This window comes from Chrysochloris asiatica, unplaced genomic scaffold (genome assembly GCF_000296735.1).
Source record: "Chrysochloris asiatica unplaced genomic scaffold, ChrAsi1.0 scaffold00003, whole genome shotgun sequence".
In the NCBI taxonomy this organism is placed as follows: domain Eukaryota; kingdom Metazoa; phylum Chordata; class Mammalia; order Afrosoricida; family Chrysochloridae; genus Chrysochloris; species Chrysochloris asiatica.
The window spans coordinates 32,243,321-32,257,040 of record NW_006408521.1 but is presented as its reverse complement, the minus strand read 5'-3'; positions in this window follow the sequence as shown (position 1 = coordinate 32,257,040).

The following is a 13,720-nucleotide window of genomic DNA, read 5'->3' as shown; positions in this document are numbered from 1 at the left end:
CACCCCTTTAAGTTTCCAGAGCCCCAGCTCACTCTAGGGGTATGTGCCAGTGTATGGGGTAAGAGGAAGTAGTGTCCACAGAAGGTAGGTTAGACAAGGGATTGAGGAAAGAGTCCCGCTCCACACCAGTATCCTGTTGGCTGACAGATGATAAGCCAACTGCTGTGGTTCCAAAGGGCTAGGTGACAGTCTGCTCTCTGAAGCGCCATGAGAAAGCCGTGGGTTCAACTTTCCTGTAGGTCCCTGATCTGGTGAAGAATTGGGCTGGGCTGAAGAAGGCTGTGTTTCTCAGCTCATACTATTCCATAGCCTTCCCCTTCTGATTTCTCTATGACTAACAGCTGTAGGAGTCCTGGTGTGGCGCTGTGGGTTAATGCACTGGACTGCAAAGTCGTTTTGCACTGCAAGGTTGGAGGTTCAAGTTCACCAGCCGCTCCTCGGAAACCCCATACAGGGTTGCTATGGGTCAGAACCGACTTAATGGCTATTAACGACAACAACGTCTACAAGTCCCTGAACAAATAACTTACCCTCTCTGGGCCTCAATTTCACCATGTGTAAGAATTAGTACTGGATTCCTGTGAAGTGTGTGTGTGTGTGTGTGTGTGTGTTTTGAATATAACAAGTGGTAAGTCCTGGTGTGGCACTGTGGGTTAACGTGCCAGACTGCAAAGCTGTTTGAACTACAAGGTTGGTGGTTCAAGCTCACCAGTCACTCCTTAGAAACCCTATACAGGGTTGCTACAGCACTTAACAACAAGAAGTGCTATTATCCAAAGATATAGGGAACAGCTATCTCTCTCTCTCCCTCCTGCATGCTCTTAAGAAACTTGCCAGTGCCTCATTGAGAGGTGGAATCTGTTTCCCCTCCCTTTGAATCTGGGTGGGCCTATTGTTTGCTAACAGGAGGCAATAGAAAGGATGTTAATCTCTGAAAGAAAAGCTGAAGAGGCTGTAGGGTTTCTACCTGGGTCACTGAGAGTCTTACTTTTTGAAGTCCCAGGGCAGACATACTATGAGGAAGCCCTAACCAGTTCACAAGGAAGATCGCATGGGGTAGGCCTTGCACCTACCTGAAGATACCCAGCCTGCCCCCGGCTGCTCCTGTCCTATCAAACAGAATGGTGCCACCAAGACTATCCCGAATTCGTGATCCATAGAAACAGTGGGCAATAACAAAATTATGACTGCGCTGATTTAAGCTATTAAGTGGTGATTTGTCACCCAGCACCTAAATCCCGAGGCAGTGCTTTATAAATGCCAGTTAGGAACATTGCTGTTCCCCACGTCCTTGCAGATCTGACATGCAATTTTGCTTTATTCTACCGAGAGTGCAGTGGTATCTCAGGGATGGACTTCACTAATCACTTGTGCACCAGAGACTGATATACATCTCAGAATGCCAAGTCACTGTCATACTAGAATGGCCAAGGACACGCCACAGTCCATCCGTGGGCCAGGCCATCTCCTTCATGGAGGACATTTGCTTCAGAAACTAAACTAAAATCAGGTTGTCTCAGAAGCCTGAAGTGAGATTAAGGCAAATTAGTTATCTGACTCACATGATTTGATGGTTAGATCAAGAGAGTTTATTGTGTTTGTCTCCCTGGAAGGGAAGAATTTGCTGCCAGGACCTGATGGTCCAGCCCTCGGGCTAAGACGTCATCGCCTTTAAATGCCCCTTGAATGGACACTTAGCGCATTTGCCCCTCTGATTTTCTTTTTCCAGTTCAGGAAAGACCACATTCCCTTCTGATTAGTAATTCCTTAGTTTAGCAGATATTAATAATGTTCTATAAAAATATAAACTAGAAGGAGTCTTGGTGTGGCACTAGACTGGTAACCACAAGGTCAGTGGTTCAAATCCGCCAGCCACTCCTTAGAAACCCTATACATGGTTGCTTTGAGTTGGAACCAACTTGACAAGCTAAATAATAAAGTTTCCTAATGTTCTATGAAAAATAAAGTCATATAAGTCCAAGAAATACTAGATTCCGCAAAGCAAAACAGGTGTCATTACTGTAGGACTGCTCAGAACCTTTAGTTCACAAATTTACAACGGGAAACACTAAGGAGAAGCTATGTTGTTGTTGTTGTTAAGTGCCGTCGAGTCGGTTCCGACTCATAGCGACCTTGAACAGGGTTTCCGAGGCTGTAAATATTTATGGGAGCAGAAAGCCTTATCTTTCTCCCATGGAACAGCTGGTAGTTTTGAACTGCTGGCCTTATGGTTTGCAGCCCGATTCATAACCACTACGCTACCAGAGCTCCTTAGAAGAAGCTATAATACAATGAAATCTCCCATATGCACATATTCCCCCACTCTCAGTTTATGGCTTGACAAATGCTGCCTTAAAATATAGCTTCAATCAAGTCTTCCTGAGCCAGGGACCATTCTGACTTCATTAGTCATCTTTATGTGTGATTTTTCTGGCCCGTTTTGTTGATTTTGTAATTTAACACTCAGGAGATTCATCTTATTTTCCTTTTGTCTCAATTTTCATGCGGGATATTGTTCTGTTGGCCTGTATATTACCTATGAGGCGTTCTCAATATATCGGGAGCCATGGGGGCTGGGGGACTATAGACACAGTAATCCAGAAAAGGTGATATGAGGGAGGAAGAAGGGTTACGACACCAACTGGAAACCCTGAACTGACTTCAGAGAGAAGCAGATTTAAGGTGGGCTTTGAAGACAGAATAGGAGATTGGCAAGAGTTTATAACAAGCAGAGTAAAAGAAAAGGCAACTTCCGCTTAAAGAGCAGAGTGACCAGAGTCTTGGACAGTGTGTTCACTGTCAGGTGGAGGGATGAAGCTGGCAATGGAAGAAGGATCGAGCATACCGTGTTAAAGATGAAACCAAACCGCACCTATTGCCAACACGTTGATTCCAGCTCATAGTGACCCCATGAGGATAGAACTGCTCCATCGGGTTTCCTTGGCTGTCATCTTTACAGAAGCAGATCACCAGACATTTCTTCTGTGGCACTGCTGGGTGGTTTTAAACCACCAACCTTTAGGTTGATAGTTGAACATAAACTGTTTGTACCACCCCTGGACCTCCTGTGTCCAAGAGACTGGGCTTTAAAATGTAGGTGGAAGGGACTCGGAGATGGGAATGTGCAGGGGTGTGGGTGGCGTGATAAGATGCAGGAGCTGGTGAAAGAACTTTGAAGGCAGAGTATGGAATGAATGGGCCAGGAAAGTGAAATATAGGATGCCACTTAGAAAGTTACTGCCACATCCCCTAGTTGGCTATACTAGGAAGTATATGTTGGTTCTGTAATCTCCTTTATATTTCTCCGTGCAATAGGAGACAAACTACTAGAACATCTGCTCTTAAAAAACAATACTGAGCTCTGTGCTTGGGGCGCTTTGAAAAATCATCAGTGGATCATTTCAACCGTGCAACTTCATGCAATGACAAAACAAAGGGAAAGTGTTCCTTGGTGATTGCACATAAACAAACCATGTGAATCCAGCCCTGAAGATAGGAGAATGAAATTCAACCCAGCTCTCCATACAGGGAGACCTGAAGATACAGACAGATCCCCCCCAAAGCTAAAACCGAACTGAACAGCTTCAGTCTCTTAATCAAAGGTCTGCTCTGAACTCTCTGACATCACTGGAGGGAAATTCAGTCCCAGTTAGTCCCGCGAGTTTGCAGTCCTTCCTTCAGTGTGGACAGAAGTCACAGGGGTCTTGCACAGTCTCAGTCTTCAGAGGGAAGTCTCCTGTCTTGAGTTCTCCTTGGTGACACCTGGATGATCTTGGCGTAAACCAGTCTGGTCATTTGAGGTGGCCAATCCAAGTGTGAGCACAGAGATTAAGGCCCAGTCTCCAGTCTCCTGGGCATCTTCAGATCCCTTCACAGCAGTCACAAAGTGGGAGACAGAACTCTTCCTTTCAACAAAAAAATAAAACCAAATACCTAAGAGGCCCAGCAGATGGTGTAAATGAGTGCTACCTGCCACTGGAAGATGATGAAATGCACCAACTCGAGTCTGGTTCAGGAGCACGTCAGCCAGTGGTGAGGACTGTGGCTATCTGGAAACACACGCTTCTAAAGGGGACAGTGCCATTACCGGCAGTACCAAGGTGAGCCCAAGATGGATTGGGCACTGGATTTCCTGGGAGGAACCTGAGATCTGGGTTTTTATGTATAATCTCTCCTTGTTTAAATTCAAAATAAATGCATTGATTTAACTGGATTTGATTCATAATAACACTCAACTCCCTTGCCCTCAAAAACTACGGTTCCCAGACTTCCTTACCAACAGGCATCTGGCTTGGTCAAGGAGAAACAATGGTGAGAAATCAGAGGCGGAAAGAATGGGAGAAGTCAGGGTGTTTGTCCACATTCGCTCTAACTTCATCAGCATCTCCTCCTTGGTCCTGACTTCCTTCATGCAGACTCTATTGCACACCCAGCCGCTGCTGCACAGCCCTTGCTGACAGAACTCCTGCTAGATGGCCCCTGCTCTCCGCCCAGGAGTCCCTACGCTTTGAGACTTAGGCTTCCTGCTTTGGTTAATCTTTGTGTTGCTTCATTGTTCCCAGTCTGGCTCTTAAGCTCTCCTCACACCTTTGCACTTGATTCCTGTATTAAATCCCTTCAATTGGATGACTTAACACAGGCTTTGTTTTTGTGACTGGCTGTCTCAAACAGGTGGCCTCATCCTCGCAGTACCAGAATCCTTGGGACTAGGATCAAACCACTGAGATTTTAGCAGCAATGGCATAAACCAGGAGATGTTGTTGAGACCACAACGCTTTATACCAAGGTCACCACAAGCTTGAGGCCTATCTTTTCTAATGTCTATAGTAGTTCTGCTATAACAAATATTCTTTTAGTAAAAAGTGAGAAATCTCCTTTTGTCTAAATGTCAGAGGATTGAGAGAATTGCATTTGCTTCCAGGAAATCCATAAGATGAAAAATGAACTCACATGCTCTAGAGAAAAAGAAATTGGTCAAATACTGAGATCCAATATAAGTCCCTTACCAGTCATCAGTGAATAGGTTGTACCGCAAGGCCTTAATCCTGAGATATCCTTCAATTTAGAGATTAAAAATAAATCTTAATTTCATACTAAGTTTTGCTGACTTTTCTCTTTGTCATCTAAATGCTGGTAAAAGTAAGGGACTACTAATTCCTTTAACAAATATTTATTGTGAAACATTTGTCAAGGAGATGTATTATTTTTGCCCACCTACTATCCTGTCTGATTTCTCTGGATGATACCTGGAGAAAATACCATTTCCACACTCTCACACCATCCTTTGTTTCGAGCTGATTGTACCTCAAGCACTATGGGTAGACATGTGACTCAGGTCAGGCCAATCGTAGGATCACATCCTCATGGTGATGGTTGGCTCAGGAATGGACACATGACGTAATACAAATCAATTGGGTCAACCAGAGGAATCCTAGAACTTTCCCATACACGACTAAGAAAGATATTAATGATATTGTCCGATGAGTTCTGCATTCCATTGTTAAAGATAATTCAAAAATGGCTGCAACCAATATTGACAGAGAACTTCCAGAGATTCAAGCCAGATTCAGAAGAGGACGTGGAACGAGGGATATCATTGCTGATGTCAGATGGATCTTGGCTGAAAGCAGTGAATACCAGGAAGATGTTACCTGTGCTTTATTGGCTACATAAAGGCATTCAATTGTGTGGATCATAACAGACTATGGACAACATTGCAGAGAAAGAGGGTTCTGGAACACTTCATTATGCTCATGAGGAACCTGTGCATAAACGGAGAGGCAATTGTTCAAACAGAACAAGGGAACACTAAAAAGTTTAAAGTTAGGAGAGATGTGTGCTAGAGTTATATTCTTTTACCATGCTTATTCAATCAGTATGCTGAGCAAATAATCCGAGAAGCTGGATTATATGAAGAAAAATATGGCATCAGGATTGAAGGAAGATTCATTAACAACTTGAAATTTACAGATGATACAACCTTGCTTACTGAAAACAAAGAGGACTTAAAATACTGACTTATGAAAATCAAAGACCACAGCCTTCGGTATGGATTGCATCTCAATGTAAAGAAAACAAAAATTCTCACCACTGAACCAATAAATAACATCCATATAAATGGGGAAAAGATTGAAGTTGTCAAAGACTTCATTCTGCTCACATCAACCATTAACACTCATGGAAGCAGCAGTCAAGAAATCAAATGACAAATTGCATTAGGCAAATCTGCAGCTGCACAAGACCGCATTAAAATGTTGAAGAGCAAAGATGTCAGCTTGAGGACTAAGTGTTCCTGACCCAAGTCATGATATTTTCAATAACCTCATATGCATATGAAAGCTGGACAGTGAATAAGGAAGACCATAGAAGAATTGATACATTTGAGACATGGCGTTGGAGGAGAATATTGAAAGTACCATGGGCTGCCAAAAGAACCAACTGATCTGTGTTGGAAGAAGTGCAGCCAGAGTGCTCCTCGGAAGCCAGGATGGCCAGACTTTGTCTCTCATACATCAGACATATTGTCAGGAGGGACCAGATGCTGGAGAACAATATCATGTTATGTAAAGTGGAGGTTCGGAGAAAAAGAGAAAGACCCAAAGACCCTCAACAAAATGGATCGGCACAGTGGCAGTAATGATGGGCTCAAATGTGCAAGGATTGTGAGGTTGGCACAGGACAGTGTCTCATTCGGTTGTGCATGGAGCTGCCATGAGTTGGTACCAATTCAATGGCACCTAACAACAACAACACACAGAAAGATGAGTTTTATTTCTCAGAGTTTTGAGGCTGTGAGGTTGTAAACCTGGAGCTCTCTCACCAATGAAAATGACTTCAGTGGAATCAGAGAAAAACACTACAATGAGAGAAAGAGAGACAGTCCAGGCCCTGGTGACCTTTGAACCTCTGTATCTGAGGTTTACCTACCATTAAATCACTGAATTATATTGTTACTGGTTATTGTTAGTGCCATCTGGTGGGTTCTGACTCATAGCTACCTTGTATAGGGCTTCCAAGAAGTGCTGGTGGGTTTGAGCTGCCAGCCTTGCTGCTAGCAGTCCAGTGCTTATCCTACAGCACTACACTCATATATTATTTAAAAATGGTTTTTAGTTGGTTAAAGTTGCACAATATGATTAATGTAATTCATATCACTAAAGTGTATACATAATTAACACTGAATTAGCAACATATATATTACATATATTATTTTACAAAAAATGTATATAAATATACATATATTTTTTGCTTAAGCAAATTTGAGTTGGGTTTTTGCCTCCTTGAAAACAAAAGAATTCTGACTGACATGCTTGTAACAAATAAGGCATTCTGGTAGATGCGCTGTGGAGCATCTCAAGATGAGCAAGCTCGAGGTAGTTTAGAGAGAAAAGAAATGGATCCGTTAGTTGAAGCAGATGGTACAAGAGATGGAGAAAAAGCCCAACTACCCTGCTTCTACTGTGCTTCCATCTTTCAGAGAGAATGATTTTCATATGGAGAGGGTAGAACAAATATGTTTTTCAGGATTTAGAAATTTGAGATTAAGTGAGGAGATAGAAGAAGACACTTCGCTGCTCTGAGGGAGTCTTAAATCATTTGTCCTGACTGAATCACATCTTGTGGATTTTTAAAATTGGATTTCATGTTTTACAATCCAATGAGTTGGATTTAATCCTTGGATTAGTAAATAGTGGGTTTGTGAGAACATTAGAAAAAGACAAAAGGAAAAATTCTATCCTAGACACTACAGTCTCATTTCTTTAATAGACTCACAAGATGGGCATCAAAGGGGTTACGGCAGATATAATATATCCAAGTAAGAAAGTATTTGGCAGTCTGTTTTCTTTGTTTTTAAAAAAATCTTGTTTCAAATGGAGAAACAAGCCACATGCTAGAATGGCTAAAATGATTAATTGATCATAGCTAAAGAGTGTGTCGTCAACACAGTAATGAACACTGGGGACTGGTCTCCAGGGAATGTTCAGAGTCTCTATCTTATTTAAACTTTTGCATCAGTGATTTTGATATATATCGATTTAAAACTTACATAAACCTGTGAGAGACTGGATGATGAAATCAGGACTTTGAGATTATAACAAGCTATAGTAATTTGCAACAAAAGGATCTTTAATAAAAGGTAAAGGCCTACATTTTGGTTTTGAAAAGAACTGTACAACTATAGGATGGAAACTTGGCTTAACTGCATTTAATCCAAAATAAAGTGTCGGTATTTTACTTTACTTCAAAATATAATCTAATATGAGGCCACCAAAAAGGGCAATAATGTGGAAAGATGTTAACCTGCATGGGGGAATAGCCATGATATTTACTGAGCTGGGAAAAACCAGCTTACAGGATATACATGCACATAGATATTAATAGAAAAACAAGAGACCAGGAGGGTAGTAGTGGTTAATGTTCAGTAGGGGGAATGTGGGTGATCCTATTTTCCTTTTTATGCTGGTCCATATCTTATGCATTTGGTGCAAATATTGTTGTCATAAAAATGCCATTTTTAGCTCAACATGATTCAAAAGTGTAACATGATGGATAAAAACCAAAGAAACACAGTTTCAGGTTACAAATCTAGGATTGTTGTTGTGTGCTGTAGGACTCATTGCAATCCTGTAGTAAAATAGAACTGCCCCGTGTGGTTTTGCAGGCTGAAATCTTTACAGGGAAAACATCACCAGGTCTTTTCTCCCCCAGAGCAGATGGTGGGTTCAAACTGCCACCTTTTTGGTTAGCAGTAGAGCACTTAAGCATTGCACTACCAGGGTTGCTTCATAGAAGATTTGTTATTGTTGTTGTTAAGTGCCATCGAGTCAGTTCCGACCCATAGCAACCCTGTATATAGGGTTTCCGAGGAGTAGCTGGTGAGCTTGAACCACCGACCTTGCAGTTCAAATGGCTTTGCAGTCTGGCGCGCTAATCCACAGCGCCACACCAGGACTCCTCACACAAGATTAGATAAGATTATATTTTCCAAAATGGGGAAGACTAAAGCAAGTCTTGGATGCCATATTTTAAGAGAAACACTGACCATTTTTGCTATATATTAGGGTTGAGAAGGACATAAGCTAGCTGAAGTTTAAAGGAACTGTTTAAGTATATAGCTTTGACAGAAACTAGTGGGGACGTTATTGCTTTTTCAAATATATTGTTGATGTTGTTAAGTGCCGTCTAGTCATTTCCTACTGATAGTGACCCTGTTTAGTGTTTCCAGGGAGCGGCTGGTGAGTTTGAACTGCCAACCTTGTGGTTCAAACCAACTTTGTGGTCCAGTGCTTATGCTACAGCGCCACACCAGGACTACTTAAATACATTAAGGGTACTCATATGAGAGAAGTAGTATACATGTGGCAGATTGAAGATAGCCGCACACTCTCATGATTAAGACACAGAAGTCCATGACCCCCTCCACTACTTCTGGTTGAACAATATGATGGATGCCATGCAACAGCTGCCCAATTGATCCTCAGTCAATCCCCAGAGTTTAAGATATAATTGTAACTTGGTATTTAGTTACTGGGAATAGTTTGTTACACAGCAATGGAAAATGGAGATACTTGTCAAATCTGCTGTAGTTAGTTGCTATCAAGTTGGCTCTGACTCATAGTGACTTCATGTATCACAGCATAAAACATTACCAGGTCTTGTGCCGTCCTCACCATCTTTGGTTTAGCTTGATCTTACTGTAACATGAAGTAGAGGTGTTTTAGTATGAGAAGGCCATTCTTGCAAAGACCTTTTACGATAAGCAATACAGTGTAGGATGGGCGAGGGGGGTATGGAACCTGAGACAAATTCAGGATGACACTTCAAAACACTTTAGAAGTCATTAGCTATCAAGTGAGGCAAGACAGAAGCAAAAGAGATCACAAAAGTTGGCCCCACCCTTGGGTTTCCCCACATGGAAAGGGGACTGTGAGTACAAACAGTGAACATAGCAACTGTCGGAGGATCCTTACTAGTGAATTGAGATGATGGAGCCTGTGTGCTGATGCGCAAGCTGAGCAAAGTCATGGACCCATCTCCCTGTTGAGCTGGGCTTCTTCTTCTGTTGATGCCACCTTATTCCATCTTTTTTCTGCTTTTTTCTCAGGCCCTGCATGCTTCTTTGAGTCACTCTTGGCATGGGCCACCTAGATATTGGATCTAACAGATAGATATGGGGCTCAGGGGCCCCCTCTGCTCAATACATGGAAGTGAGTTTTACTGCAAGATGCCTGTGAAAGGAGAGAACGCCACACTCCCACAGCATCCTGGCCTCCGTTTAGCAATCAGAAAACATGGAGCACTGAAACACTTCCTAGCCTTTTCCCAGAGGTGTGTTAACAATATATACTTGCATATCCTTAAGACAAATCCTTCCAGAAACCTCACTGTGCAAGTACTATGCATCTCACCACTAAATCTGATAGTATGTTATCCAAGGGCTAGCCCCTACTTCAGCTGTGGGTCTGCCAGGAACTACCAGATAGACTTGGGGGGAATCACTCAAGCCCTGACATATCTCACACACAGAATGAAATCCTTGGGTGGGATAATCAGGGAGTACTTGCTCCTAGAGTTTTCCTTCCATGATTGTCTTTCACAGTGCCCCGTTGTGTTTCATTGTAATCATTTGTCATAATGTGTTCACATTCGGTGTATGTGTGTTTCACTTATTCTTTCAGTATTTGTCACCCCACTCACTATCCAGTAACTTTTTGAGGACAGAGACTATGTTCTTGCTCATTTCTGTACCCCCAGCAACTCATTCAGGGACCAAACAGCTAAAACACCCAACCAATCATTTGTAAATATATGAATAAACAAGGCTTTTTTATGACTCTGTCCATCTTTGAGTCTAGAATTCATTTGCTGTTGTTAGGTGATATCGAGTTGGTTCCAACACATAGTGACCCCACGCACAAGAAGTAAACGCTGCCCAATCCTGCACTGTCCTCAAGATCATGGTTACACTTGAGCCCATTGCTGCTGCCACTGCGCCAATCCATCTCATTGGGGGTCTTCCTCTTTTTCACTGACCCTCCACTTTACCAAGCATGGATTCATTTACTAGATACATTTTTTGGAAACTTTCCACACACATCCAAACTCAGAGGGAAAGGAGAAATAATGGAACTATAAAAAAGAATGATCAGAATTTCTAAGTTTGGGCAGGATACATATTCACCAATAACCACGGGACAGCCGCAGTGTGGTGAATTAAAAATAACTCACTTACATGTGATTAATGTTGCTATCTTCCCAAACATTGTCATTTAGTCTCTTGACAGGACATCACGAAGCAGAGAAGAATTTTAGGACAACTGTTGTGTTTGGGCAAAATATAACAAAGTTACCATTCTTTTGAATTTCGGATGTTTGTGTTCTATGAATTCACATTTTAAAAATATTCTGAGCAGATGAAAGGAAAGTACAATAAACCCATTTGTGGAGACAGCCATTTTTGCCCCCTTGGAAAACAACTGGCCACCAGCAGATGCCAGTATTTGGGAAAGAGGGTGGGCAAAACTGGGAGGGAAATTCCTGTCAGTCTCTGTACCGCTTCCATTTCAACATCACTGTAAGTATAATTCTGTAGACACATTATAGCTCAGAGGAGTGGCCTAGAGCTCTAGCTAAAGGTTCCATATGGTGATGCAAATTAGGAGTCCTCCAGCAGGGGCATCTGAAAGGAACCAACAACCTGGGGGAATTCTTGGGAACAAGTTGAATAGAAGGAAAGTTTGGTAAAAGGAAGGAGGCAAAATGACTGGTTAAAGTGAAGTTGTAAATGTGGTTGATGAGATTTTTCTTCCACCAGCATTGGGTGTTGACACTATGGCCACTGTTGTGTTAGCAGTGTTTGCTGTTGATGCTTCTGCCATTGGTAAGTGCTGCTGAGTCCGTCCCGACTCATAGCAACCCTGTACAGGGTTTCTGAGGAGCAGGGGGTATGTTTGAACCATAGACCTTGTGGTTCACAGTCCAGTGCTGATCCCACAGTGCCACACCAGGAGTCCATTAAAGCTCCTACAGCTGTTTTATTAGCATTGGGTCACTCTGAACCATGGTCACAGGTAACAAAGGGATGGTTGTTAGCTTTATCACTTGGCCCTTAAAGAGAGGCGCTCCACTATTCCATTCTGGGTGTAAGACCCTTCCTGATTTTACTGTGCATCTTGCATCTGCAAATGGGTCTTCTTCAGTCTCTGCATTAAGATGCTGCTGAACAAGATCTAGTCTACAAATGACAACTTGTCTGATGTTTAACAGCTCACTAAACATGTCCACAGCCTTGTGTCACTTGCTCTCTATGACAACCCACTGAGAGGGAGGGGGGAAGCATCAATAACTGTGAAAGGTACACACACTGGAGCTAGAAAGTGCTAGGTTGGAGTTTCCTCATTTACTACCTGTGTGAGTTCAGCAAGTTACTTAACCTTTCTGTATATCAATTTCCCTTTCCAGAAAATGAAGATAAAAAGAGTAATCTGAGATAAAGCAAGCAAAAACACTTACTTGGTACTTAACGACAACTCTAGTATGCTTACTCTCATTTCCATTAGAAGATGAGGAAACTGAAGATAGTCAAGGTTAAATGACTCACACAAGTTCAAAGCTAGCAAGCAGCAGAGTCAGGTTTTCTAACCTCACCATCAGCCTAGGAGGTGGCATGGAGCTCATCTAAGAGTTACTCTGGTGTTTGACAGTAAGGATCAAAACTCTACCAATTCCCAGTCATATGACCTTGTACAAGTTACTTTACATCAGAGAAATAGTGATAATTCTAGAATCTCCAAGTCAGATTGTGGTTGTAAGGAATGCAGACTTCCATGCGTGAGAACCATTACTCGTCTATCAGTTTGTTGTGACTTGCTGTGATTCTGAAAGCTATGCCATGGGTATTTTTAATACCAGCAGAGTCACCCATGGTGGACAGGTTTCAGATGAGCTTCCAGATGATGACTAGGAAGAAGGAGTGATGAACTCTTCAATCTGAAATTGATCAATCATGCAATCAGGATGTATGAGTCATTACTAGTGATTGGAATGCAAAGGTTGGTAACAAAGAGGAAGGATCTGTAGTTAGAAAATATGGCCTTGATGATAGAAATGATGCTGGAGATGACATGATAGAACTCTGCCAAATCAATAATTTGTTCATTAAAAATACCTTCTTTACACAACATGAGACAATTATACACATTGACCTCACCAGATGGTATACACAAAAATCAAATTGACTACATCTGTGGAAAGAGACGATGGAAAAGCTCCATATCATCAGTCAGAACAAGGCCACGGGCAGATTGTGGAACAGACCATCAATTGCTCATATGCAAATTCAAACTCAAGCTGAAGAAAATGAAATCAAGTCCATGAGAACCAAAATAGGACTTTGAATATATCCCACCTGAATTTAGAGATCATTTGAAGAACAGATTTGATATATTAAACACTAAAGATCAAATACTAGAAGAGCTGTGGGATGACATCAAGAACATCATACATGAAGAAAGCAAAAAGTCATTAAGAAGACAAGAAAGAAGGAAAAGATCAAAATGGGTCTCAGACGAGACACTGAAACTTGCTCTCCAGTGTAGAGATGCTAAAGCTAATGGAAGAAATGAGGAGGTACAGAAGCTGAACAGAAAATTTCTAAGGTCAGCTCGAGAAGACAAAGTCAAATATTACAACAAAATGTGCAAAGATCTGGAGTCAGAAA